The sequence below is a fragment of the Phacochoerus africanus genome, chromosome X (genome assembly GCF_016906955.1).
Source record: "Phacochoerus africanus isolate WHEZ1 chromosome X, ROS_Pafr_v1, whole genome shotgun sequence".
Lineage (NCBI taxonomy): Eukaryota > Metazoa > Chordata > Mammalia > Artiodactyla > Suidae > Phacochoerus > Phacochoerus africanus.
In genome coordinates, this window is record NC_062560.1 from 963,871 (window position 1) to 991,317 (window position 27,447).

At 54.8% G+C, this 27,447-nt stretch overlaps 1 protein-coding gene across 3 annotated transcripts in view; it reads right to left on the bottom strand.

Moving 5' to 3' along the window:
* Nucleotides 1-27,447, bottom strand: part of P2RY8 (P2Y receptor family member 8) — a 45,775-nt gene that overhangs the window by 12,506 nt on the left and 5,822 nt on the right. Inside the window, exon 1 of one of the 3 annotated variants that reach the window (XM_047764328.1) lies at nucleotides 12,056-12,080. The exons of 1 other annotated variant lie outside the window; for it this stretch is intronic. The gene's annotated coding sequence lies outside the window, so the exon portion shown is untranslated. Of the gene's footprint in view, nucleotides 1-1,438; nucleotides 2,453-12,055; nucleotides 12,081-27,447 lie in introns of those variants that run through there. One more of the 3 variants, XM_047764326.1, reaches the window with a different exon arrangement.

Here is a 27,447-nt window from a genome sequence, read left to right on the forward strand (position 1 = left end):
TGGTGTGCAGCAGCTTGATGTCAGAATATCAGTTCCCACACCAGGGATTGAACCCTGGGTTGCAGCAGTGACCTAACCACTAGACCACCAGAGAATTCCCTCTTAGGTAAATTAAAAAAAAAAAGAGAGAGAGAGAGAACAAGAGAAAGACAGTGTAGCATTGATGAAAGAATAGAGAAATAGGTCAAGAGAGCAGAAGAGAAAGCACAGAGACACCATAAATACAGTCAACCCATCTTTGACAAAAAAGCAAAGGCACGGCAACAGAGCAAAGAGGGTCCCATCAACTAGTGGTGCTGGAACAACTCACAGCCACGGGCGAAAAATATGAACCTAGACACACACCTGATTCTCTTTATTGTAACTCAAAAGGGACCTCAAATCTAAAAGTAAAACACAAAACTATAAGCGTCTACAAGGTCATGTAGGGGAATGCTTAGCTGCTCTGGGGCACGGTGACGGTTTTTAAGATACAACACCCAAGTCACAATCCATGAAAGAAATCACAGAGACGTTGGACGTTGTCAACACTAAAAAGTATCTGGGGAGTTCCCTGGTTGTCGGGGCTTTCACAGCTGCGGCCCAGGTTCAATCCCTGGTCTGGGAGCTGAGATCCCACATGAGGCTGCTGCATGCCACGACCCCCCAAAATAAAAATAAAAAGTCTGTGGTGCAAACGACCCTGTCAAGAGCATACGAAGACGAGCCACAGAGTGGGAGAAAAGATTTGCGAAAGACACCTCTGGGGAAAAAAAAAAGAACAGAATCCAAAATATATAAAGAGCTCTTAAACAACCAATAATAGGAAAACAGGAGTTCCTGCTGTGCCTCAGTGGAAACGAAGCCGATTAGTATCCACGAGGACGTGGGTTTGATCCCCAGCCTTGCACAGTGGGTTAAGGATCTGGCCTTGCCAGGAGCTGCGGCGTAGGTCACAGATGCAGCTCGGATCCCGAGTTGCCGTGGCTGTGGTGTAGACCTGCAGCTGCAGCTCCAATTCGACCCCTAGCCTGGGAACCTCCATATGCCACGGGTGCGGCCCTAAAAAGATGAAGACAAGAAAAGGAAAAAAATAGGGAAACAAGCCACTCAGTTTAAAAACGGTCCCAAGACTTCTCCAAGCAGGTTGCAAAGAAGCGAGGAAAAGACAGCCACGTCCCAGGGCGTCAGGGACTCGAAGGTGCCCTCCAAGATAAGAGAGCACCAGACGGGGATCAGAGTGACTCACATCTGAAAACACCGCCACCACTGCCACCCGCGTGGGTGGGTCCAGAGCGAGACCTCTGTCCCCGCCGGGCGCCCTGCCAGGGTCCCTGCGTCGGCGGTAGCCCCCTGGCCCCTCTGAGGCTGAGACCCCTCTTTCTGTGGGACGTGACGCCTTCAAGCCTCCACAGCCTGCAGGCTCCCTGTCTCCGGGCCACCGAGGGACCCCCGTTACCTGTGTGTGGCCGGAGGGACGGCTGCTCCGTTCTGTCCACTTCCAACTCCCGACGCGGGGCGGCTGATGGGTGCCCGGGACGCGCCACCTGCCCCGCGCGTGCTCCGCGGAACCTCAGCTCCCGGCTAAGCACAGACGCCCAGGCATAGCCTCCTCTCTGTCGCTGCGTTAACGTTCCCCTCCACTGCACAACCACCACGCGGCGCGCAGCAGATCACAGGTGATTTGCATGCCGCCGGCCGTCTACACCCGCGCAATGTCTATCCGCCCCCCGGCAGGATGCGGCCCCGATCCGCGCGTTCCCTGCCTCGGGAGGCTTTCTCTCCAAGCTCCTGGCACCACCTAACGAGCCAGACACCTCTTTCTGCCCCAAAGCCAGAAGGCTCGGCTCTTCTTTTGCAAGACTTTTTTTTTTTTTTTTTCCATTTTCAAGCTGCACCTTCAGAGGTCTCCTCAGAATGGCACCTGCAACTTCAGCCTCTGTCTGTGAAGCAGGAAGCCAGGCAAGGTGGATGCATTAATGAATGTGAAGCACCCTTCTGTGAAGAAGAAAAAAAAAAAGAAAAGAAAGAGTGGGCCCCCGAGGTTGGGGGCCTGCCAGGAAATAGGAGTTTACAAGCAGCAGCCCTGTCAGTTCAAAAGTGCTTGTCTCATGGGTGAACCCGGACACCAGCTGTGTGAACAGGCTGGTCAGAGCCGCTTGACAGATCAGCCGACTGTCAGCAACAGAGAGACGGACAGAGAGACAGAGAAAGGCGTACAGTTTTCATCTCCTAACGCCTCTGCGCTGCTTCAAGAGAGGCCCTAAAACCAGCCAGGACCTACCGGACAGCACAGGGAACTCCCCTCAATATTTTGCCCTCACCTATCAAGGAATCAAATCCGAAAAAGAATTTATATGCATATATGACTGAATCCATACCCTGTCCTCCTGAAACGAACACAAGATTGTAAATCAACTCTATTCCAATCAAAATTAACTCATGTACCAAATAAATAGGAGTTCCTGTCATGGCTCAGTAGGTTAAGAGCCTGATACAGGATCCATGAGGATGCGGGTTCCATCCCTGGCCCCACTCAGTGGGTTAAGGATCCAGTGCTACCGTGAGCTGTGATGTGGGTGACAGAGGCGGCTCGGATCTGGTGTCGCCGGGGCTGTGGCGTCGACCGGCAGGTGCAGCTCTGATTCGACCCCTAGCCTGGGAACTTCCGTAGGCCGCAGGTGCAGCCATTAAAAAAAAAAAAAAAGATGAAAATTTAAAATAAATAAAACAACAAATAGTCCCTCAAATGTCTTCATGACTAGTGAGACAATCCTTTAGCCATAAGCAGAAGGCCACCACTCATGCAATTTCCATCAAGCCCTACAAAGGGGCCCAGGAGACTGGCATCCAGATAAGATTTGAGAAGGAGCTGAGAGGCCCTGGGGGGCTTGATCCTGCCCCACCCCGACACTTGGCTCTCGCTTGGGGTCTTCATTCAGACCTTGTGACCCGAACCCCGAGGTGTCCTTCTTGCTCTTGAGACGCTGTCAAAACCTCTCTGGGTGAAGCGCGAAATCTCCCCAAAGCGCCACTGACACAGATGCAGACGCAGGGCGTGCTGACATATCCGGACGTGCTTGGCACCCAGAAAAGGATATTTTATTGTTTGGGGTTTTTTGGGGTTTTTTTCAGGGGCTATACCAATGTCAGGTGCACATTCCCAGGGCCAGGGATCCAACCGGAGCCAGAGCAGGGACAACAGTAGATCCTTAAACCCCTGCACCACCAGGGAACTCCAGAAAAGAATATTTTAAAGGAAGGGACCCTGAAAAGCCCTTTTGAGCCTGGAACTGCAGCAGACATAACACTTCACAGACACACCTCCCTCTGGGTCCCCTCGATGCCCCCAGGCCCAGGTGAATAAGGTCAGAGATGAGGGGCTTGTGGGCTGCGCAGACCCCATGCCAAAACCCACGAGGGTCCCCTGAGAATCCCAGATGCCCTGGAGCAAGGGTCTCTGAGAAAGGAGCCCACCCCCCGGAGAGGGGGGTGTGAGCAGAACATTTTATTTTCTGGGTGTTTTAGGGCTCCACCCACGGCATATGGAAGTTCCCAGGCCTAGGGGTTGAATCAGAGCTGCACCTGCTGACCTACGCCACAGCCCCAGCAACCGGGGATCCGAGCCACGTCTGTGACCTACACCCCAGCTCACGGCAACACCAGATCCTGAACCCACCGAGCGAGGCCAGGGATGGAACCCGCGTCCTCATGGATACTATCTTGGGCTCCTTACCATTGAGCCACTACGGGAACTCCAGGGCTTGCAGATTAACTCTGTTTTGCATCTGGAACATAAGAAAGCCGCGGCCCTCTGCTAAGACCGAGTCCAAGGAGTGAGCCTTGCCAGGGTGTGTCTGGTGTCTAAGTGCAATGAACACACAGGTTTTGGGGGATGCAAGGCCAAAGGCCGACCCCACCTGAGTACATGGAACACAGGTAGAACCTGGATGCTGTTTAACTGAGAAGAGGTGAGGTTGGGTGGAGGCCATTTTCCTAGACACCAACCCCAGAAGGAGAGGCCTGGCCAGAGGGGGCAATTTAGGGTCAGGAAGTGGCAGAGCCCAGGGCTTGGTCAGGGAGCCTACCCATAAGCCTGGGGTTCCTTGCTGAGCCAGCAAGGAACAGTGGATAAACAAGGCGTGCTGAGGGTAGCTCTGGTTTAGTGTAGAAAGTGCCAGCTGGTGACTGGGGGGTTCCCCGGGCCCGCGGATGGGATCGAAACTTGTCAGTATGGGTCACTGTCCTGAGGCTGCCATCACTAAGCACCCCATCAGGGGCTTAAAACAACAACCCTCCACCCTCCCCTCCCCTAGGGACCCGGTGTCTGAGGTCAAGGGGTCTCAGGGCTGCCCTCCCTCCAGAGGCTCCAGGGCAGGGTCCTTCCTGCCTCTTCCAGCGTCTGGGGGCTCCAGGCGGCCCTGGGCTGGTGGCCGCCTCCCTCCCATCTCTGCCTCTGTCTTCCTGTGGCTTCTCGTCTGTGACTGCGTCTCCTCTTGTGTCTCTTAGGAGGACACTGTCCTTGGAGGGAGGGCCCCCCTCATCCAGGAGGACCTCCTCCCAGACCCTTCCCTTCATCACATCCGCACAGACTCTGTTCCCAAATAAGGTTCTACTGCAGGTGTCAGGAGTCAGGACAGAGACATGCCTTTTGGAGGAACTCAGTTCCACCCCCGTAACATGCAATTGTCATCCAGACCAGCATCCCTGCCTCGGCAATCAGAGAAGAAAAAGAAATAACAGGAATCCCAACCGGAAAGGAAGAAGTAAAACTATCCCTGTTTGCAGATGACATGATGCCACACCTAGAAAACCCTAAAGAGGCTGCCAGAAACTGTTAGCGCATCCATCAATTTGGTAAAGTCGCAGGGTACAAAATTAATACACAGAAATTGACTGCATTTCTATACACTCACAATGAAGGATCAGGAGGAGAAATTAGGGAAACAATCCCATTTACCATCACGTCGAAAAGAATAAAATACTTAGGAATAAACCTACCTAAAGAGACCAAAACCTGTACTCTGAAAACTACAAAATGCTGGTGAAAGAAATCAAAGATGCACAAACACATGGAAAGACCTCCCATGCTCTTGGATGGAAGAGTCCACCTTATCCAAATGACCCCACCCCCCAAGGCAGTCTGCAGATTCAGTGCAAGCCCAGTCAAATGACCAAGGACGTTTCCCACGGAACTAGAACAAAATAGTTAAATATTTGTCTGGAAACACAAAAGACCCAGAAGAGCCAAAGCCATCCTGAGAAAGAAAAATGGAGCTGGAGGAAGCAGGCTCCCCCACTTCAGCCTATATCACAAAGCTGCAGTCAAAACAGTATGGTCCTGGCACAAAGACAGAACTATAGATCATGGGACAGGATAGACAGCCCGGAATTAAACCCACGTACCTACGGCCAGCTCACCTCTGACAAAGGAGGCAAGAATACACAGTGAAGAAAAGACAGTTCCTCTCATAAGCGGTGCTGGGAAAACTGGACAGCCGCACGCAAAAGAAAGAAATCAGAACATTCTCTAGTATTGTATACAAAAATAAACTCAAAATGGATGAAGGGCCTAAATATAAGACTGGATATTATAAAACTCTTAGAGGAAAACATAGGCCAAACCCTCTCTGACATAAACCACAGCAATATCTTCTCAGATTCACCTCCTACAGTAATGACAATAAAAACAAAAATAAACAAATGGGACCTAATGAAACTTAAAAGTTTTTGCACAGCAAAGGAACCCCTAAAGGAAATGAAAAGACAACCCACAGAATGGGAGAAAATCTTTGCAAATGAAGGGACTGACAAGGGATTCATCTCCAAAATTCACAAACACCTCCAGCAGCTCAAAACCAAAAACAAACAAACAAACAAACAAGCCCATCAAAAAATGGGCAGAAGATCTAAACAGACACTTCTCCAAAGACATGCAGATGGCCAAAAAACACATGAAAAGATGCTCAACATCACTGATTATTAGAGAAACACAAATCAAAACCACTGTGAGGCACCAGCTGACACCAGCCAGAATGCCCATCATCCAAACATCTACAAACTAGAAGTGCTGGAGAGGGTGTGGAGAAAAGGGAACCCTGTGACACTGTGGGTGGGAAGGTACATTGGTGCAACCCCTGTGGAAAACAGTACGGAGATGCCTCAGAAAACGAAACACAGGACCCCCGTTTGATCCAGCAGTCCCACTCCTGGGCATCTCTCCAGAGAAAACCATGCCTCAGAAATATACATGTACAGACGTACAGACTTTGAAAAACTTAGGGTTTCCAAACAAGACAGGTTGGGGGTGGGGGGATGCACTGGGCATTTGGGATGGACATGCTATAAAATTGGGTTGTGATGATTGTTGTACAACTATAAATGTAACTGCGTTTAAAAAATGCTCTAAAAGTAAAAAAAAAAAAAAAGATACACGTACTCCCATGTCGTTACGGTACTATGTACAGTAGCCAAGCCATGGAAGCAACCTACATGTCCATCGACAGAGGCGTGGATAAAGATGGGGTCCATATACACAATGGAATACGACTCAGCCACAAAAAGGAAAGAAGGAATGGCATTTGCAGCCACATGGATGGACCTGGACATGATCAGGCTGCCTGACGCTCGTCAGACAGTGAGACACCCCCATCCTGTGCTATCCCTTCCATGTGGCATCTGAAAACAGGACACAAGGAACTGCTTTGCAGACCAGATAGAGACTCACAGACTTTGGAAAACTGATGGTTTCCAGAGGAGAGAGGTTGCCGGGGAAGGGTGGGCTGGGGGTTTGGCGTAGACGTGCTGTCAAATTGGGTTGTGACGATCACTGTACAACTGTAAATATAATACAATTTATTGAGTAAAACATAGGTTCTATATGCCTTATATATCTGCGTATAAAACCTATCTCTGTGTGTGTGTGTGTGTGTGTATAAAAGCCCGGCATCTCTTATGAGGGGTGGTTTAAGTCCAGGCGTCCGGGGAGAGGCCCTGAGAAGGACCCCCAGCCCTGTCCTGTGCAGGCAGCACCTGCCGCGAATGCACAGCTGGATCTGGCGATGCAGGAGCACCGGACGCACCCAAAGGAGAAGGGGGGGCAACTAAGAAAATGTGATCATCGCAAAAGAGGAAGAGAGGCGGGAGAAATGCCCCAGAAAGCCTGGGGCAACGGGACGCCTCGAGCGACCTGGCCCCCGAACTGGAGTCTGCTGGACGGGGTCCGTGCTCTCTCTATGGATGTGATTGGAGCAGCCCCCACAAGGGGAAGACGGGAGTTTTGCAGTAAAGGGACGTGTCCATGCGAAATGTACCAAGAGACTGTACCTAAGAGGATATCCTACTGTTAGGGAGATGGACGGACGGATGGATGGATGGATGGATGGATAATAGATAGACAGGCAGACAGACAGACAGAAAGGCAGGTGGATAAGTAGATAGAAAGCCTAGTGAGATGGATGAAAATTTAAGCACGTTTGCCACAAATGTCTCCTCCTTGCTCACCTCATTTCAGCGCAGAAGTTTCCATCCAACTTAAGACGTCCCCTGTTAACTGAATCTAGTCTGCTCCCGGCCTTCCATCACCCGTGAAAAATGATATGAAATTGAATGTTTACTTGACGGTTTCATGAAAAAAGTGGCATCATCACATGAATGGAAGGAAACTGAGGGGGTGACTCGGGGGTGGGGGGAGCGGAAAATCCCCTGCATGGACCCACGTACGTTAATTTTCCACGTGAAATCGATTGCCTGCCCACAGTGTGTCCACGGAGGCAGGATGGGCTGGTGGTGAGGGGCCCAGAGGGGGGCGTGAGTGGCGGGGGGCGGTGAGCAAGGCGTCGGTCGGGTCTCAGCTGCGTCAAGAGGGAGCTGGGGGCCTGGGGCAGCACCCTCCCTCTGGAAGCCGGGGTTCCTCCTCAGAAGTCAGGGATCTTATCAGCTTCCAGTGGGTACTTGAACTCGGCACAGTGAGTCAGGGGCCTGAGACAACAGGAACGTGTGTTCTCAGAGTTCTGGGGCCAGAGGCCCCATAGCAAGGGATGGACGGGGCGGGGTCCTTCTGGAGGAAGGTTCAATGAACACAGGAGAGCTTCTGAAAGTAGGATGATAAATCGTGCTTTGAAATGAGACAGTGAAGGGGAAATAGTTGAGGCAGGTGTTTAACCCTTCCGTCTGTCTGTCTGGACTGTCCATCCATCATCTCTCCATCTGCATCTCCTACCATTTACCGTCACCCTATTATCATCATCTATCCATCCATCTCCCTACGTATCCATTGCTTTATATCTGTGACCTACCACCTACCCATCAATTTTCCACCCACCATCTATTAATCATTCTACATCTATCCCTCTGGGTTTATTATCTACCTATAGATATCACTCATTTGTCCCCTATCTATCAATCTATATCTATTTTCTACAAGTCCGTTTATCTATCTTAACCATCTGCCTAATCTGTCTATATAGACATTCCAATCTCTGCCTCCATCTTCCCGTGGCTTCTCCTCAGTGTCTGTGTCTCCTCTTCTGTCTCCTAGGAGGACACTGTCCTTGGAGGGAGGGGCCCCCCTCATCCAGGAGGACCTCCTCTCAGACTGTTCCTGTGGCTTCTCCTCTGCGTCTGTGTCTCCTCCTCTGTGTCTGTGTCTCCTCTTGTGTCTCCTAGGAGGACACTGTCCTTGGACGGAGGGCCCCCCTCATCCAGGAGGACCTCCTCTCAGACTGTTCCTGTGGCTTCTCCTCTGCGTCTGTGTCTCCTCCTCTGTGTCTGTGTCTCCTCTTGTGTCTCCTAGGAGGACACTGTCCTTGGACGGAGGGCCCCCCTCATCCAGGAGGACCTCCTCTCAGGCCCTTCCCGTGGCTTCTCCTCAGTGTCTGTGCCTCCTCTTCTGTGTCTGTGTCTCCTCTTGTGTCTCCTAGGAGGACACTGTCCTTGGAGGGAGGGGCCCCCCTCATCCAGGAGGACCTCCTCTCAGGCCCTTCCCTTCAGCACACCTGCAAAGACCCGTTGTCTACATAAGGTCCTGTTCTGAGGTTGTGGACAGATGGGAATTTGGGGGGGACGTGGTTCAACCCGAGAAAGCGGTGGTGACGATGCAAAGGAGCACCCTGAGATGCATGGGGTCCTCCACACCTCTGGATGGGACCATCCCTCCCAGGACAAAGTGCTGAACACACCAGCTGCGATTGTCACGGCTTCCGTAAAAGTCGGGGGTCTGAGAGTTGGGTGGGACTGTAGGAGGTGCAAATAACATAGGTATGAAGGGTGGTCCCAGATGAGGTGGGAGGCCTGGACGTGCTCCCTGAGCGAGGAGAGGATTCCTTTTGTCGGCTTCAACGCCTCACTCTTCACAAACTGCCTCGTGGAAACAGTCTGGTCTCCATGATTTAAACAGAGAGTGACCGTGTGACGCAGCATGTTCCTCTCCTAGATATAAGCTCAAGAGAAATAAAAACGTATGTCCACACAGAAGTATGTCCACGCATGTTCATAGCCATGCTGTAGACAGCAAAGGGTGGAGACAACCCAAGTGTCTGTGGATGGATGAAGGCATGGACGGGTGATGGGTGGATGGGTGGATGGCTGGGTGGCTGGGTGGACGGGTGGATGGGTGGATGGACAGATGACGGTTGGATAGATGGATGGATGGATGGGTGATGGGTGGGTGGATGGACGGGTGATGGGTGGGTGGATGGATGGCTGGGTGGATGGGTGGATGGGTGGATGGCTGGGTGGATAGATGGATGGATAGATGGATAGATGGATGGATAGATGGTTAGATGGATGGATGGGTCGATGGATGGGTGGCTGATGCATGGAGAGATGGTTGGATGGATAAACTTCATGGGGTCCATCCACACAGTGGACTATGACTCATCCATGAAAAGGAGGGAAGCTCTGATACAGCCTGCCTTGTGGGTGGACCTGGAACCCACGATGCTCGGGGAGAGAAGCCAGACCCAGAAGGACACAGCGTGTGGGACTCCATGGATAGGAAACGTCCAGGACAGGGACACCCACAGAGACAGGAAGCAGATTTTGGGTTGACAAGGGCTGCAGGGAGTGGGGAATGAGGACTGTTGACTTTAGGGGGACAGGGTGTCCTCTGAGGGCATGAGAACGTTCGGGAACCCGAGGGAGGTGGTGGTGGAACGACAGGGTGAACGTGCTCCATCCCCGCAATGGTGCATCTCAAAGGGTGACTGGCGTGTTGCACGCACGTCTATATTTCAACAGCAAGAAAGGCCTCCTGTGCCGCAGGCTTAACCCTGAGGACACTGCTGCTGCTCTGCGGGATCCTAGATGGTTCTCTCCTCCCGGCTCCCAGCGCACCGCACATCCGGAGACTTTCCCCGTTGATTCCAGCCTCCTCAGCCCTCAGGCCGGTGCTGGGGTGCTTGGAGCTGGCCACCCGCCTTTGGGTCTGTGGTTTCCCTGCGGATTGAACCCCACCCAGGCCCGGAGCAGAGGGAGGCTGGCCCAGGGCCATCGCCGATGGCGCAAGGCATCATCCGGGAAGCCCCGGCCTGAGTCCCAGGGTCTCCCATTGTTCTTATTTCCTTCTTCCCCGAGGCCACGGCCAGCATCTTCCTGGCTCTGTGCCCTGGGACCATGAGGAAAGCTCTGGCCCACGTTCCTCGAGCCCTCGGGCCGCGCCTCCCGTGGCATCGTCGAGGTCAGTGCGGGCAGGCCTGGCTCCTCGGCCCTCGCTCGAAAACAGCCCACACGGTCCTCAGGGACGGCGAGGTGCAGAGACGAGGAGGGACGTGCAGGGACACAGCCCCTCTGTCCCGAGCTTAGAGCCGGACCCAAGGACGGTCCAGACAAAGGAAGGGCGAGTGAACGGTGACACACAGGACGCAGTGGGTGACGGATGGGGGTGATGAAGGAGGGAGGGGAGCGGCACAGGTTCTCTGCAGATGCAGAGAAGCTCAGGTGGACCAGCAGAGGGAAGACGGCCGCAGAGATGGTGACCCAGCCCCGTGCGGAGACTTTGGCCAAGTTAACCAGCTCCCCTCTCAGGTTCCCCCACGGCAGGGGACCTGGTGTCCAGCCCCCTTATGTCCCCCTGCTGCAGGGGACCTGGTGTCCCTCCTTCCCTTGGGACTTGTCCCGCTCTGAGACTCTGGTCCTCAAAACTGCTAATCGCGCAAGAGCGAGAAGTGGCCAAAACCTGGCCAGTCATGGATCCCCTCACTCTGTCCTTGGGTATGTGTTCAGGGGTGGTCATGTGGCCCCGCCAGGGCCAATCAGGACTCCCAAGAGGTGCCAGGAGAGAGAGAGGGAATCGCCATCTGAGCTCTGCTGTCTAAAGATGGGGATTGGGTCGTCCAGGACCCCTTTTCCCTCCACAGAGCCATTGGCCCTTTTCCAGAGACACTACAGTTTGCAAGGGAGAGGCCAGCAGAGCTGAAATTAGGGATGGGGACAAGAGAGAAAACAGGACTGGACAACCATTTAAGCCCCTGGATCCAGCCATGCCTGAAGCTGCCCTGACATTCCTAATTATCCAGTTCCACCATTTCCATGTTAACCTCAGCTCTCAAGAGCCACATTTCTATTGTTTGCCACCAACCAAAGAGTTATAACTCATCACCCACCAGGAACCGGCATGCTCCAGATTGGGTGCCCACAGAGCCCACAGCTCCTGCCTCGGCCGTTCCTTGCCGGCCATGTGCTCGCAGTCGCTGCGCCCACCTCTGCCCCTCCCTCCGTGTGGATCTGGGGTGGGTTCTTTGACTCAGAGCCTCTGTTTCCATATCAGCAGAAATGACCAGAGGAGCATCCTGGGATGTGGCAGACGGAGGGCTTTCTATGGGAGACTCTGCCGTGGCAGGTGCTCGTCTTCCAGTCTCACAGTTCCTGTGCTTCCCTCGCAAACCCCACACATACTTTTAGGACTTTGGGGTGCCTGGGTCCAAAAGACACAACCCAAAGGGGAGCCAATTGGACATGAGCCCTTGGCCCCACAATTCCCTGGCATCTTTAAAGTGGAGACCCATGTCCGCCTGCATCTTGGTGCATCTCAGGGGGGCCCCTTCCCACCCACCCCTCTCCGGGTCCCGGGACTTACAGTGGCCGGGAGGGTGGCAGCAGTCCTGGGCCAGCAGACCCCGTGGAGTGTGCCTGAGCCGGGCGCAGGGGACTGTCACCCCCACTGCCTCCTGGATGGAGGAGGCTACCCTTTGCAGAAAGCTCCCCACCGGAGCGGGGGTCGAGGGACCGCCCCCTGCTCTCCTGGGGACTCTGCTGTCAGTGCCCCCAGCCGATCTGCAACGGACACCGTCCCCAAGGACCCAGCGGGCTCCTGTAACGGTCACCTGTCATCTGAAGATTTAATTAAATGCACAGAGGTTATGAAACTTGGAGCCTGCAGGCAGGGCGCCCAAGGATGGAGAAGCTTCCTCTTTTTCATGGTGAGGCCCCTGCGGGGCAGAGGAGGTCACAGGAGGGGATTTTACGTATTTGTGTAACACACACACACACAAAAAAAGAACAGGTTTTAAAAAAATACGTCTCACCGAAATAACTTCAGGAATCACTTCCTACGAGTGGTTAGTCTGTGATGACAAGCGGTCCTACACCTAAGAGTTGGTTCCTTTGAATATTTGTAATAACAGTTTGCTTTTCAAAAACTGTGAACATGAACTGTTTAAAAGCTTACTCCGTCCTGTGCAATGAGGGTTTCTTGGTCTTAGGACCTGGGATGTGTTCTCTGAGTTTTGTCCCTGAGATGGACTAAATTGTACCCCTCAATTCATGTCATGGCCCCCTGACCGCCAGGACCGAAGGATGGGGCTGGGGAGACAGGTGTGTTTTTGCATGTGTGTGTGTGTGTGTGTGTGTGTGTGTGTGTGTGTGTCTTTTGAGGGCTGTACCCACAACCTATGAAGGTTCCCAGGTTAGGGGTCGAATCCGAGCTGCAGCTGCCAACCTACACCACAGCCACAGCAACCTGGGATCCGAGCCGCACCTGCGACCCACACCACAGCTCACGGCAACCCGAGATCCTTAACGCACGGAGCGAGGCCAGGGATCGAACCCGCATCCTCATGGATACTTGTCACCTCTAGTTACCTCTGAGCCACGAGGGGAACTCCCGACACAAGTCTTTCAAGAGGGGATGGAGGCAAATGAGGCCACAAGGGTGGGTCCTGATCCCCCAGGATGGGGGTCCTTAGACAAAGAGGAGGTCAGGACACAGACACCCACACAGGGACAGCCCCGCGGCGGAGGCCGGCAGCTGCAGCTCCGATTCAATCCCTAGCCTGGGAATTTCCACCTGCCCCAGATGCGGCCCTAAAAAGGAAAAACCATAGAACATAAAAGTAAATAAAAATATGGCCCCGATCCAGGAGGACCTCCCCTCAGACAGGGCTCCAACCCACATGGGGGCAGGTGGGCTCTCCGGGGGACTTGGGGTGGGGGGATCCCTTTCTTTGCCTCCCTTTTCTGCAGCCGCCTCGTTGCTTGTCTGGTGGCCCTTCCTCCGCCTGCAAAGCCAGCTAGCTTCCTCCTCTTTGAATCTCTTGGTCCAGTCTCCCTCTTCCACACGGAAGCCCCCCCCAGGTTTCACTGCCCACCCCCCATACCCCAGGGCCTCTCCCCACCTCCCGATCAGCCCACCAGCAGACGTAACTCCATCACCTACCTCCTTCCTCGGCGACAAGTAACAAAACATATTCCCAGGCTCTGGGGATTCAGAGGGGGTGTGTTTTAGGGTGCATTAATTCATTAGAAATTAATTCAGCAGGACCATGAGACTGCCGTCTGCAGAGCAGGGACCCTGCTGAATGAATTTCTAAATGCTGCTCTAATCCTTGCACAGGGACCCATGCATTGAGGGCAGGGGGAGGCAGGAGGGAGGGAAGCAGTGATTATAAGGGGTGGGGGGGTCCTGCCTGGGGGAGGAGAGGCTGGCCTCAGGGATGCCCCCCACGGCCAGCAGCCGGTGAGGAGAAAGCATCCGACGGGGCCAGGAGAGCAGCTGGGCGCAGCAGAGGTGGCCGGCTCCGGGCGGGGGGGCCTTGCGGGTGGGGAAGGACACGGGGTGCAGACAGAACAGAGTTTAGGGAAGTCACAGGCCAGTGTGGGTGCCTCTAGGAAGCCACGGGCATCCAGGGACCTTTCCCACGGCTGTGGATGGGGTCCAGCGTCCAGCTTCTCTAAAGCTTGGAGGGCCAGACACGGGTTTTACCACTGCGCATAGGAGCGCAGGGACAGGTGGGGGTGAGCAGGACGTGTGGGTCAGCTGGGGCTGACTCAGAGGTTAAGGATTTCAACACCGATTTATCCCAGAGGATCCCTTGGGATGGTCCCACATCGTGGCCGTGGTGACTGAAGCCACCGTGACCATGGAGGTGCCAAGCACTCTCTGGGGTGCAGATATCAATTATCTGGGGCTACAGACCCAAACCCAGGATGGCTGGATCGTAGGGCATCTCTATTTCTGTTGTGGGAAGAATAAATACAGGGGCCAATGGGCACGGTGGAATATTATATAGCCACGAAAAGGGAGGACGTTCTGACACCCGTTACAACAGCACGGAGCCCGAGGACGTCATGCTCAATGAATCCTGTGTGATTCCGGGTACAGGAAGCCCCTGAAGGCCCCAGATTCACAGACATGGAGAGCAGGAGAGTGGGGGCCGGGGCTGGAGAGGGGCTGGGAGTTCGAGTTTAATGGGGCCAGAGTTCCATTTTGGGAAGATGAACGAGTTTTAATGACCCGCTCTGCAGTATTACTAACAATCCCGTGTTGCGGACATAAAATCTATTAGGAAGGCAGATCTCATGTTCAGGGCTCTTATCGCAAAACCAAAATAAGGTAAAATAAACATTGCTGAACTCAAATAAAATATGGGGGGAGACGGAGGTCCCGTGGTGGCTCAGCGGTAACAAACCCAACCAGAATCCATGAAGATGTGGGCTCGATCCCCGGCCTCGCTCAGTAGGCTGAGGATCCCGCATTGCTGTGAGCTGTGGTGTGGGCTGGCAGCTGTCGCTCCAATTGGGCCCCTAGCCTCGGAACTTCCATATGCTATTGGCACAGCCCTAAAAAGCAAAAAAAAATAAAATATAAAATAAAATAAAATAAATAAAATAAAATGGGGGAAGTTTCAATTAGGAGTTTGGATTTAGTATGTGCAGATTACTATAGGATGTGTGTTTCTGTATGACTGAGTCACTGCGCTCTACAGCAGAAATTGACAGAACACTGTAAATCCACTCTAATAAAATGTTTTAAATGGAAAAAAATTTTTTAAGCTACTCTAAATGAAAGAGATAAAAGCAAGGACCTACTGCCTGGCACTGGGAACCAGATTCAATTTCTTGTGATAACCTAGAATGGACAAGAGTCTGAAAAAAGAAAACAAAGGAAAATAAAAGAGAAAAGGAAAACTGAAATGATAAAGCTATTTAGACTTGGTGAGGGGAAAAGAGGGGCGATTTCTGTGTTCACTCCAGCGCAAGCTTCCTGCCAGCTGTGCACAGGTTGGTAGCAGGTGCCAGTGTGGTGGGGTTTTCTGGTCAGGGGCTGCCCGGGAGCTGGGGGGTGATCCCGGGTTGCGTGAGGGCCCCATGTCATTGCAGAGCGCGTCTGAGTGCCCCAGGGCGGTAAGAGGAGGCAGGAGGGAGTGGGGCTACTCGCTGCAGGTGCTGCAGGTGTAGGAGTTTGCACAGCAAACCCGGCTCAGAGGGCGCCTTTGCCGCCTGACGGCACCTGCAGGGGGCGCTGTGAGGCAGGGGCCTCTCCCACCTCTGCTGATCCTGAGAAGCTCAGCTCCTGTCCACATGCCCCCCGAGGACCCCTGCGTGTGCGCTCGGAGGGGACGCCGTGTCTGTGTGCGAAGGGGGGCTCCGGCGAGCACTCCTGCCCCGGAGGCACCTGCTCCAACCCCCGGGCACATCGGGTCCGTGGGGGGCCGGTGTGGCTCTGAGCCCCAGCAGCAGCGCGAGCTGACGGTCCCCTCTAGGAGACGGGGGATGGCGGGGGGCGGGGGGGCGGGGGTGTGCGGGGGGGATGTCACCGGCCCCGGCAGGGAAGCGCGGGCATCTGCAGCCCCTGCTGCGGTGCCGCGTGTCCCAGTTCTGTCCTGTCCGGGTGGGGTTTCTAACCCTGACCTTTGCCCACGACCTTGGGGCCACGCGACAGGGTGGGAGACCGTCCTCTGAGTGTCCGTGGCCAATCCGGCCTCATCTGTCTTGGAAAGTGACCCTGGGACCAGGGGACTCGCGCGGGAAGCGGTTTGCAGCGTCCTGGGCGGCGAGCTGTGCTCCTGCGCGTGTCGGCCCGTGTCTGCTTCGCTTTGGCTTTGGCACTGGGAAGTCAAGCCGTTTCCAGGTGGGTGGGGGGCGCTGGCCCCAGGTGGGCAGGGCAGCGAGCGTCCTCTTCTATCTCTTGATCCTCATTCTAAGCCCCTGTGCCTCCCCCACTGGAGCGGAGCAGAGTGTGTGTGGCTGACGACCTGGGGACCAGGCTGCTTCCTCTTTCCCTGCGGCGGGGGCGGGGCGCCACTTCCCCTGCACGTCACCTGCTGGGGCCTCTGTGCCTGTTGCCACCCCGCCCCCTCGGGCCCCTCCGGTCCCTCCGGGTCCTGTTGCAGGACAGCCCTCTCCCCAACGGGCCCCACAGCACTGAGGCCGTGCTCAGCGCCTCCCCCAGCAGAGAGCTCCGTGGGCTGAGCAGGGACCTCCCCCCCCCCCATAGGGTTCCCGTCTTCACCCCTGGAATCTCTCAAGGGGACCTTATTTGCAAATAGGGGCTTTTTTTAAGGGTCCTTATTTCTAAGAGCCTTAAAGTTTGTACACCAATTTTAAAATAACACTGCAAATAATTTCACAAAAAAGATTACTCTTGAAATTACTTTTAAATGGGTTAGGAATATGAGGAAACAATTTGGACATGGGGTCTGTGCAGGTGTGATGAAGAGAGGCATCTGAGAGGAGGTCCTCCTGGATGAGGGGGGCCCTCCCTCCAAGGACAGGGTCCCCCTAAGAGACAGAAGAGGAGCCACAGACACAGAGCAGAAGCCACTGGAAGACGGAGGCAGAGACGGGAGGGAGGTGGCCACCCGCCCAGGGCCGCCTGGAGCCCCCAGAAGGTGGAAGAGGCAGGAAGGACCCTCCCCTGGAGCCTCTGGAGGGAGCACAGCCCTGGGACCCCTTGACCTCGGTTGCCTGGTCTCCAGGGCCGGGGGAGGGTGGTTCCTGTTGTTTTAAGGGCCCGTTTGTGGTCCCCTATTTCGGCCTCCAGGGAACTACCACAAATAACCTTCACTGTGCAGGCTAAACCAACTTCAACGTTGACAGCTCCTAATTCACCTTTTAAAGGATGCAGTCGTCCAATGTCCGACTCGCCGTGAACAATCCCGTCGCGCAAGACAAGGGCCCCCCGAGCGCTGGGCAGTCGCTCAGAGACCCTCACTCTGTCCGCACGCTGCCCACAGGGACGCTCCTTTTAAAGTGTGAAGAATTTCACACTATTCCTTTCATGGGGTTTTTTCAAAAAGTCACCCTACCCCCCCTTCCCTTCCTGAACTTGTCTTTCATTTTAACCACTTTAATGGTCTCTTCCTAGGGTCGCATCCACCTACGTTGGAAAGTCTTTTGTGTATCACCCCCCCCCCCCGTTCAACTCAAAACAATAAAAGTGGGTGTGGCCCGGACACGTCCATGTGGGTGTCACTTCCTGTGCGATGGGGCCCTGTGGGCTGAAAGCTCTCTGCTAAGTGGTCCTCAGATAAAAACTGATCAGAGCCCCATCAAAATACTACAGCCCTTGAGCCGGGACAGTGAAAGATGAGAGCGAGGCGGGGGACCCTCGTGCACTGCTGGTGGGCGTGGAACTTGGTGCAGCCCACCGTGGACGACACGACGGAGGGTCCTCGGAAAACCAAATGTAGAACTCTCACACGACTCAGCAACCCCACGAAACTCAAATTCAAAAAGAAACGTGCACCCCCATGGTCACAGCAGCACTACGCACAACCGCTGAGACGTGGCCGCCCCCTAAATGGCCACCGACAGAGGAATGGATTAAGATGATGTGTATACACTGTGGAATATTACTCAGCCGTAAAAAAGCACAAAAGCATGCCATTGGCAGCAACGTGGAGGCAACCAGACATTCTCATACGAAGTCAGGCAAGTCAGACGGAGCAAGACACATACCATAGGCAATGTCTTCTATGTGGAAGCTAAACCACGGCACAAAGGAACCCCTCTACAAAACAGAGACGGACTCACAGACATGGAGAACAGACTGGTGGTTGCCAAGCGGGAGGAGGAGGGAGTGGGCTGGATGGGGGGTTTGGGGTTGGTGGATGTGAACTAGGACATTGAGGATGGAGAGGCCACGAGGTCCTGCTGTGCGGCGCAGAGACCTCTAGCCAGTCTCCTGGGATAGACCCGGATGGAAGACACTCTGAGAAAGGGGATGGATATCTCCTATGACGGGGTCACTTGGCTGCACAGCAGAAATTGCCACACATTGGGCATCAACTCTACTTTGACATTTTTTTTTAAATAAAGTAAAAATGTGTACCGGACGTTACTTCCTGAATGCGATGAATCACGGTGAAGATTTTCCTACGCACGTCACAGAAAGGAACATCCAGACTAAAGACGGGCAAAGCCGGCCGCTCGTCTGTCCTGCGAGCTTTTTAACAACCTTTGAATCTCTTGCATATTGTACAGGGTCGTTTAGGACGAGGACCCCGCGCTCCCGAGCCAACGCTGAGGTTGTTCACGTAACCTGTTGCTAAGTCAGGGGGTACCACGCCGCAGGTTTGAACAAGATGGTGCAAAACTCTCACCCCCGGGATTCACCTGCACGTGTTGCCCATCACAGGACAACGATGCCATCGCATTGGAAAGAGTCCGTGTGGCCCACTGGCGGCTCTCTGTCCTTTGCCGTATTGCGGGTCCAGGAGGCGGTGCCCCGAGCACCTGCATCTGAATCAGCCCCCAACCCTCAGCACAGGTGCCTCCCGGAGTGGGGACGTGGGGCCCGCTGGGTTAGGGATCCCCGGCTTGGATGTTACAAGGGTGGGCGTCTCCTTTGCTGGGCGTTGCTGGGGCCATGAGCCAAGTGGTAGGATCTGTCCTGGGCGACGGGGAGGTGCTTGCTTTTCTCCTGTTCCCTCAGAATGCTAGAAGTTTCTCCGACTGGCATGTATTTCTTTTTTGTTGGTTTGCTTTTTAAATATTTTTGTCTTTTTTAGGGCCGCACCTGTGGCCTATGGAGGCTCCAAGGCTAGGAGTCGAATCGGAGCTGCAGCTGCCGGCCGACACCACAGCTCGTGGCAACGCTGGATCTTTAACCCACGGAGCAAGGCCAGGGATCAAACCTGCAACCTCATGAATACGATGCCAGGTTCTTACCCCACCGAGCCAGAGCAGGAATTCCATATTGTTCTTTTAATTTTTATTTCTTTACTTTTGGCCATGCACGTGGCATGCAGAAGTTCCTGGGCCAGGGATTCAACCTGAACTGCTGAAGGGACCTGAGCCACAGCCATGACAATGCTGGATCCTTAACTGCTGAGCCCCACGGGAACTCCTTGGAGTTGCATTCAAACTGCAGAGAATTTTTTTAATTTTCTTTTGTTTAATATTTAAAGGAAAGTGTAAGAAGTTCTTGCGGTGGCTCAGCAGGTCAAGAAGCCAACCTGTGAGGATGCAGGTTCAATCCCTGGCCTCACTCAGGGGGTTAAGGATCCGGAGTGGCTGTGGCTGAGGCGTAGGCTGGAAGCTGTAGCTCCCCCTTCGACCCCCAGCCTGGGAACCTCCATATGCCTCGGGTGTCACCCTAAAATGAAAAAAAAAAAAAGTTGACCGCAGGGATACCTCCGCAGAGTGGTCCCACTTCCATCCTTTCCAGAAGGCAGCTGCTGAACGTGGCCAGGGACACACGGAGATCCTCCGAGAAGCCACGCGTGGGGCAGCAACCCGCCAGGGCTCACGGGGTGGAAGGGGGCCTAGCCGGGTGCCCGGCTCTTCCGTTGGGGTCCCCCCGAATGGATGGCCAGCGGCTTCCCTCGGGGCGCTCAGGTTTCTCTGTGCTGCAGGCTGAGATGTGCAGTCGCAGAACGTGAGGCCCCGGCCACACCCACAATGAACCAGCGGGGCCTCTCGGTGCTGAAGGGCTGGGTTTCCTGGGTACCCGACATGCAGGCCAGGGCACCGCGCCTTGCGCAATTGGGAAGGTCCCGCGAAGCAGATCTCTATCTTTCCGAGAAGGGCGGAGCGAGGGCCCCAGCACGTGCCTTCCCGCCTATCTTGGGGTGCTGATCACGAGCCCCCTTTGCTGGCCGGAGTTCCTGGCATTCACCGTGGCGGGCATCGAAAAATCGAGGCTTTCTGTCCTGACATCTCCGACGCATCTCTGAAGACTGAAGGGGACTTCCCTTTGCCTCTGGCCACAGCCTTCGGAGGCTTCTCAGATGCGGGGTCGGATTTGCCCCGGACGGGAGGTCCTTGTCCCTCCTTGCGGCCACGGTGTGAAACTCCTGGCGAATCGCGTTCTTGACTGGCTTCCCGTTTCTAAATTGAGAACAGAAATCTATGCCACGGAACAAAGCCCCTTCCTGGCCTTCTTGGAGCCACGCCCCCGGGTCCTCGTGCCACGTCATGGTGGCGTCCGCCGTGGCTTCCTGCAAGGGCTTGTAGGTCACTTGTGGCCCGCGACAGGGAGAGACAAAGAAAGGAAGCACTAGATCCACACAAAGGCTTGGATGACACAACAGAACTCGCGTTCCCTCACGCCCGGATGCCATCTGGGACAAGCTGCCCGCCGCGAACCCCGCAGGACCCTTCTCTGTTGCTGCCACAGTGACCAGAAGCTCAGCCACGTCCCCGTGGCCCGGTGCCTCACGAGCGTTACACGGTGGAGTCCTCGGCGTTTCCATTTTCTGGGCACTCGCCGTTCCCTGGGGCAGGGGTAGGCCCTGCGAGTGTCCACAGCCACAGAAGAGGATCGAGGGGGCAGCTGAGTGGAGACCGGCAGGACCCATAAAGTTGCCCACAGAAACCCAGGGTGGGCATTCTATCCGAGGCCCTCTGGAGGACACGGGGAGGGCTGGTTGGACCCCAGGGGCCAGACAAGGCTCTGAGAGGCAGGGTCAGCCCTGAGCGTGGCCCCAGGGCCGAGGCGTTGTCCAGGTGAATTGCTACCAAACTGAGCTGGTGAGTTTTATGTGTCTGCGAGGCTGGACCACGGTGTCCTCCACATATGGGATCAAACACCAGTCTAGATGTTGCTTCAAAGGTGTTGGGTTTTTTTGAAGATGGGCTTCACATTGAGTAAAACATGACCCTCCAGAATGTGGGTGGGCCTTGTCTAATCAGTTGAAGGCTTTTAGAGAAAAGACACAGAGAGCCTCCAAAGAAGAGGGATTTCTGCCTCCAGACAGACCCCAGAGTCAAGGTGCAGCACTGCCTCGCCTCCCGGGGCTCCAGACTCCTGGTCTACCCTGCAGAATGGGGACTTTCCATCTCTCACAACCAACATGAGCCAGTTCCTTCCATTTCTCTCTCTCTCATCTGTCTATCTCGTCTCTATTATCTACAGATACAAATATAAACACCTATCATCTGTCCCCTGTCTTGTCTGTCCATCCATCCATCCTTCTATATCTACCATCTATACATGTGATATCTGTCTAATCCATTGATAAGTATAGATATCTGATCTATCATCTATAAATATATATACACCCATCATCTACCATCTAGCTTATCTATTGATCCATCCATCCATCCATCCATGTTATATCTTTATCTCCCTAATCTGTAGAAAAATACAGACATGTAAATCTATCTATCATCTATCTTGCACGTCTATCCATCCGTCGATGCACGATGCAGCTCTGTCTGCCATCTATCTGTTTAATCTATCTCTCTCTTTCTCTAGCATCTATCTATCTATCATCCGTAGCTAAATATAGATCTATGCATCCATGCATCCATCCACCCACCCACCCACCACGATGTATCTTTCAATATCCGTCCTCTATCTCTATTATCTGTTCCTCTATCATCTACAGATAAATATAGATGCATCCATCCATCCATCCATCCAGCCAGCCATCCATCCATCCATCCTTTTGGTCCTTGTATTACTCTTCTGCAGAGAAACACAGCATGCAGGGCATGCATGATAAGGAACTGGCTCCCATGATTACAGAGGGCACGAGGTCCCAGGACGTGCTGTCTATACTGCAGACACCCAGGAGAGCCGACGGGGCCTCTGTCTGAGAAGACCGCTGTCCCGCTCCGAGATGGTCGGGCAGAGACGGCTCTTTCTTCCTTACCTGGACTTTGGTGCTACTCAGGTCGTCAGCAAATAGGGGGACGGACCGGGGCCCACCCAGCCCGGGAAGGACCATCTGCTTCCTTCCGCCCACTGACTCGGATGTTCCTCTCATCCCGAAACACCCTCCCAGACACACCCAGAGTCCCACTGACCCACACGTCTGGGCACCTCCTGGCCCACAGACCTGACACATGAAATGCAGCACCACAGCCTCCTTCTTGGGAGAAGCTGACCTCCACCTGAACTTTCAGAGAAGCAAGACCTTGGATGACGTTCTCATTCCCCCCAGTGTGGAGGGGAACGCGTCTCTCTCCCTCTCTCTCTCTCATTTCTGGGACCCCTGCCTTCTGGAGACACCTCCCTGTCACAGCTGAACCCCCCCATCCCGTTATCCTCCCACTGGGTCTCCCAGAACTTCAGCAAGACAGGCAGTCAACAGCAGAACCAGGTTACTTCAAAGCTCACAGGATGAATCAGGGCCGTGGAAGGGACGGGGTGTGGGGTGACGATTAGACATAATTTTCCTGGAGTCATCAGAGACGCGGGGGCGCCGGGAGTGGGGCAAGGCCAAGGACAGAGACAGGTCTGTCCTGGGCGAGGTTCGAATCAGAGACGCCGTGGATCCAAGGAGCCCTGCGCCACCATCACAAGCTTCGGAGACCCCGTCTCACGCACAACCTCCTGCCGGGGGCCAGGAGGCTCTAGGACGTGGAGAGATGGGGCAGGTCTCCTGGATGGGGGCTGGGGGTATCCTACAGGCTTGGACCAGGTCACCTTGATGCAGCCAACAGGACCCCACCCTCTGAGGCCCAGAAAAAATAAACTGCCACCACGCGTGGGCCAGCGTTGGGTGGCAGCCTCACCAAGCCGCAGTACCAGAAGATCATCACTGAGCCACGAATCAACGTTTCCAAATTTACCACGTGTCCCATGATGGAGGCACGTGCTCATGTGACCATCAAGGCTCAGGCGCGGCCATGTACCCATCGTGGGGATTGGTAAACCGAGGCTTGGAGGGATAGAGGCCCTCCACAGAGAGGAGGAGGCCTGTAGACAGATGTCTTCAGAGGCGCGTGTGTTGGTGCAGCCTTCTTGCCATGAGAAAGTGGTATTTTTCTTGTTTGATGGAAGAGGAAATTGAGGTTAGGTCATTAGGTCATGGGGTGGCCACGGTCAGACACACAGCGCGTACACCTGGCGGCAGGCACGGAGCCACGCCGGGCCGCCCGCACACCCCTGCTCCTGGCAAGGCCAGACCCAGCCCGGCCACTCAGGATCCTAGAGGCCCACGACGTGTCCTCACCGCCCACGACCACAGCGTCCCCCAGGACCGGAACGTGGCCCCGCGGTGGAGCCCCAGACAGACACGCTGTGGGTTTGGGGCAGGACCAAGGCCGGGCTCCGTCACGGTGTGTCGGCTTCGATACAACGCGTGCTGACTTACTGGTCAAGACGAGAGGCCCCAGCATCCCTCAAAACTGTGGGCGGTCAGCCCACGAGATGCAACCCACGGATGTGGCTGTGCAGCCAGGCCGAGTGTCTGTCAAGGGCTTTCAGCAGGGCCCGCTCGCCAAGGTCAGGAGTGGTTTCCAGGTGTCGCCCCTGGAGGGGAATGTTCCCATCCGGAGGGCAGAGACCAGAGACGCTGCTCAGCCCCTCAGCGTGCACAGGACGCCCCATCAGTCCTCCAGCCCCCGTGTCCCCGAGGGACCCTGACCTGGCCTGGGATACTTTCTATCCACCATCCACCGATCATCTGTCGTCTGTCATTTATCTTTCATCTGTCATCCATCCGTCTGCGTTTCTATCATCTATGTGTCTATGTATCCGTTCTCTACCTCCCTCTCTACAATGTATCCATCTCTCTCTCCACTCATCGTCCATCCATCTGTTCATCTATCGTCTCTCTACCTTTTCTCCAGCACATATCATCTAAGTACCTACCGTCTACCTGTCCACCCTCTGTTTCTCTCTATAGAATCCATCCCTCCATCCCTCCCTCCTTCCCTCCATCCATCCATCCATCCATCCATCCATCCTTCCATCCATCCATCCATCCTTCCATCCATCCCTCCATCCATCATACATCCATCTATCCATCCATCCATCCATCCATCCATCCATCATCCATCCTTCCATCCATCCATCCATCCATCCATCATCCATCCATCATCCATCCATCCATCATCCATCCATCCATCCATCCATCATCCATCCATCATCCTCCATCCATCATCCATCCATCCATCCATCATCCATCCATCCACCCTTCCATCCATCCACCCTTCCATCCTCCATTCCATCCCTCCATCCATCTATCCATCCATCCATCCATCTCATCATCCACCATCCATCCATCCATCCATCCTTCCATCCATCATCCATCCATCCATCATCCATCCATCCATCCATCCATCATCCATCCATCCATCATCCATCCATCCATCCATCATCCGTCCATCCATCCTTCCATCCATCTATCCATCCATCCATCATCCATCCTTCCATCCATCATCTATCCCTCCATCCATCCATCATCTATCCCTCCATAATCCATCCATCCACCCTTCCATCCATCCACCATCCATCCCTCCATCCACCCATCATCTATCCCTCCATCCCTCCGTCCCTCCATCCATCCACCCTTCCATCCATCCACCCTTCCATCCATCCTTCCATCCCTCCATCCATCCCTCCCTTCCTCCCTCCATCCATCCATCCCTCTCCATGCGTTCATCTATTCATCCGTGCAGCCATCATGTGTATCGTCTTTTATCTATCAAACATCCATTTCAGTATCTATCTGTCCATCTGTCTTTTCATCCATTTATCTATCTGTCCAACCCTCCATATCTATTTTTCTATGTATCTATCCATCTGTTCGTCCACCCATGCCTCTACACTCATTTAGCCATCTACCTATCTATCTGTCTGTTTATCTGCCTGTCTGTCTATCTATCTGTTTATCTATCTACCTGTCTGTCTGTCTATCTCAACCTATCTACCTACCATCTATCTATCTACATAATCACCTGCTATCAACCTACCACAGTGGCTCATAACAGGGTCATCAGATGGACACTAGGTGCTGTCTGGGGACACTTTCGGTTGCTCCCACTTGGGAGAGGGTCCTCCTGGCGTATGGAGGGTGGAGACCAGGGACGTGACACAGCCTCCTACACAGCACAGGACGCCCCCCACCGGGCCACCCTCTGGCCCCAAATGCCCACAGTGCTGAGGACGAGAAAGCTGGCCAGGGCCCTAAACCACTGCGATGCACACAACGGACTCTGATTTTCCATGACAAGACTACTGAGCGTCTCCTGATCCTTTGGGAAGCCCCGGTGTCCTCAGTGTCCTGGACAGTCAGCCTACGCCGTTCGACCAGGTGCGCGTCCACCAGGTGTGCTGAGATAGACGCCCTCCGTGGGGTCTCCTGACTGTGCTGGGATGTCTGGAGAGGGAGGGCAGGAGTGGCTGGTGGTCTGATCCTTGTTACGGCCCCCGGATGGCGTGGGGTCCTCGTGGTCAGTCTGTGGTCAGTGTAGGACCAGGGCTGTGTCTTCTCCAGCCCCTCAGCCATTATCCACATAGCCCACATTTGTGGGGCCACGGGTGTGGGGCTTCCTCTTTGTGCCCATGGCCTCGAAGGTTCCCAGCCAGAAGCAGAAGGAGCTGAGCCTGGGGTGAAAGTCTGAGAAGGATGGAGGGGCCAGGCAACGGCAGCGATCCAGAGGCCATGGCACACAGCGGAGACCGAGGTGGGGAGATAGAAAGACCCTCCCAAGGCCCCTTGAGAATTTCAGGGCCGCTCTGCCCTCCTTCTTCCTCCCAACCCCTCACCCAGGGACCATCACCGCTGACAAGTCAGTAGGATTGACAGGAGGCTCAGTGGTCACAGGGCTTGTGGGTCCAGGGCACAGACTAGAACATGAACGTCCAGGGGCTGCTGGAGCAAAGGACCCACACTAGCTCCCCCTGGAGGCTCCAGGGGAGGGTTCTTCTCGCCTCTGCCAGCTTCTGGGGGCTCCCGGCGGCCCTGGGCTGGTGGCCACCTCCCTCCCGTCTCTGCCTCTGTCTTCCCGTGGCTTCTGCTCTGTGTCCGGGTCTCCTCTTGTGTCTCTCAGGAGGACACTGTCCCTGGATGGAGGGCCCCCCTCACCCAGGAGGACCTCCTCCCAGACCCTTCACTTCATCACCTCTGCACAGACCCTTTGTCCACATGAGCGCCCGTTCCTGGGGTCTGGGCATGAGGACAAGGCCGTAGTTTGGGGCTCCGTCATGCAGCCCCCACCCCAGGGTGATCAATTTTTTCCCATTCCTCACAACGGTCCCCATTTAGCCCCCAGAGCTCCGCCCTCTGCCCGGAGCTTCCTGCTTCCCCGGCAAATCAAGATGACTGGTCAGCCCCCATCCAGCACATGGACTGTGCAATGCTGGGATGGGGCCCCTGGGCGGGTGCCAGGTTAGGGGCGAGGATGTGGGGAAACGGGCCCTGTGCACACCTGGTGGACAGGTGAGCACGGTGGTGGCGAGCGGGGGCTCCCTTGTGCTGGGGGGAGGTAAGGCTCAACACCCGGGCTGGCAGAGCCTCTGAGGACAAGCCGTGCATGTGCCACGTGGACGGCAGCCCCCACGTGCAGGGGCCACCAGCCCCCACCCCATGTCAGGGCCCTACGGGAAGCCCCCGCACGTGGCTGGGGGCTGATGTCCGCCCACCCCCGCCGAGTCCCAGGACCCACTATGGAAGTTTTCTGAGGCTCTGAGCAAAATGGAAACCACTTTCAGCAGAAAAAGAGGATCTGAGGCTAATTCATGCCCTGGGCTTGGACACAGACCAAACCCTCCGAGGCGGTGTCACGCTGGACACGCGTGGCCTGTTCACGTTCTCGGGAAAGCGTGCTCAGCCGTGGCCAGGACCCGATGATGTGTCCCAGGGCTGGGGGATGAGGCCAGAATGTTTGCCGTAAGCTTTCTGGCTCCCCTCAAAAATCGCTGCTCTCTGCTCTTGTCTGGTCTCGAGTATTCTTGGTTCTCAGGAACCTCTCCGGTGGCCCCATCATTTTTCTGGCTCCCCAGTTTCTCTCTGGTCCCCAATATTCTCTCTGATTCCCCAGCGTTTTCTCTGCTCCTCAATCTCTTGCCGG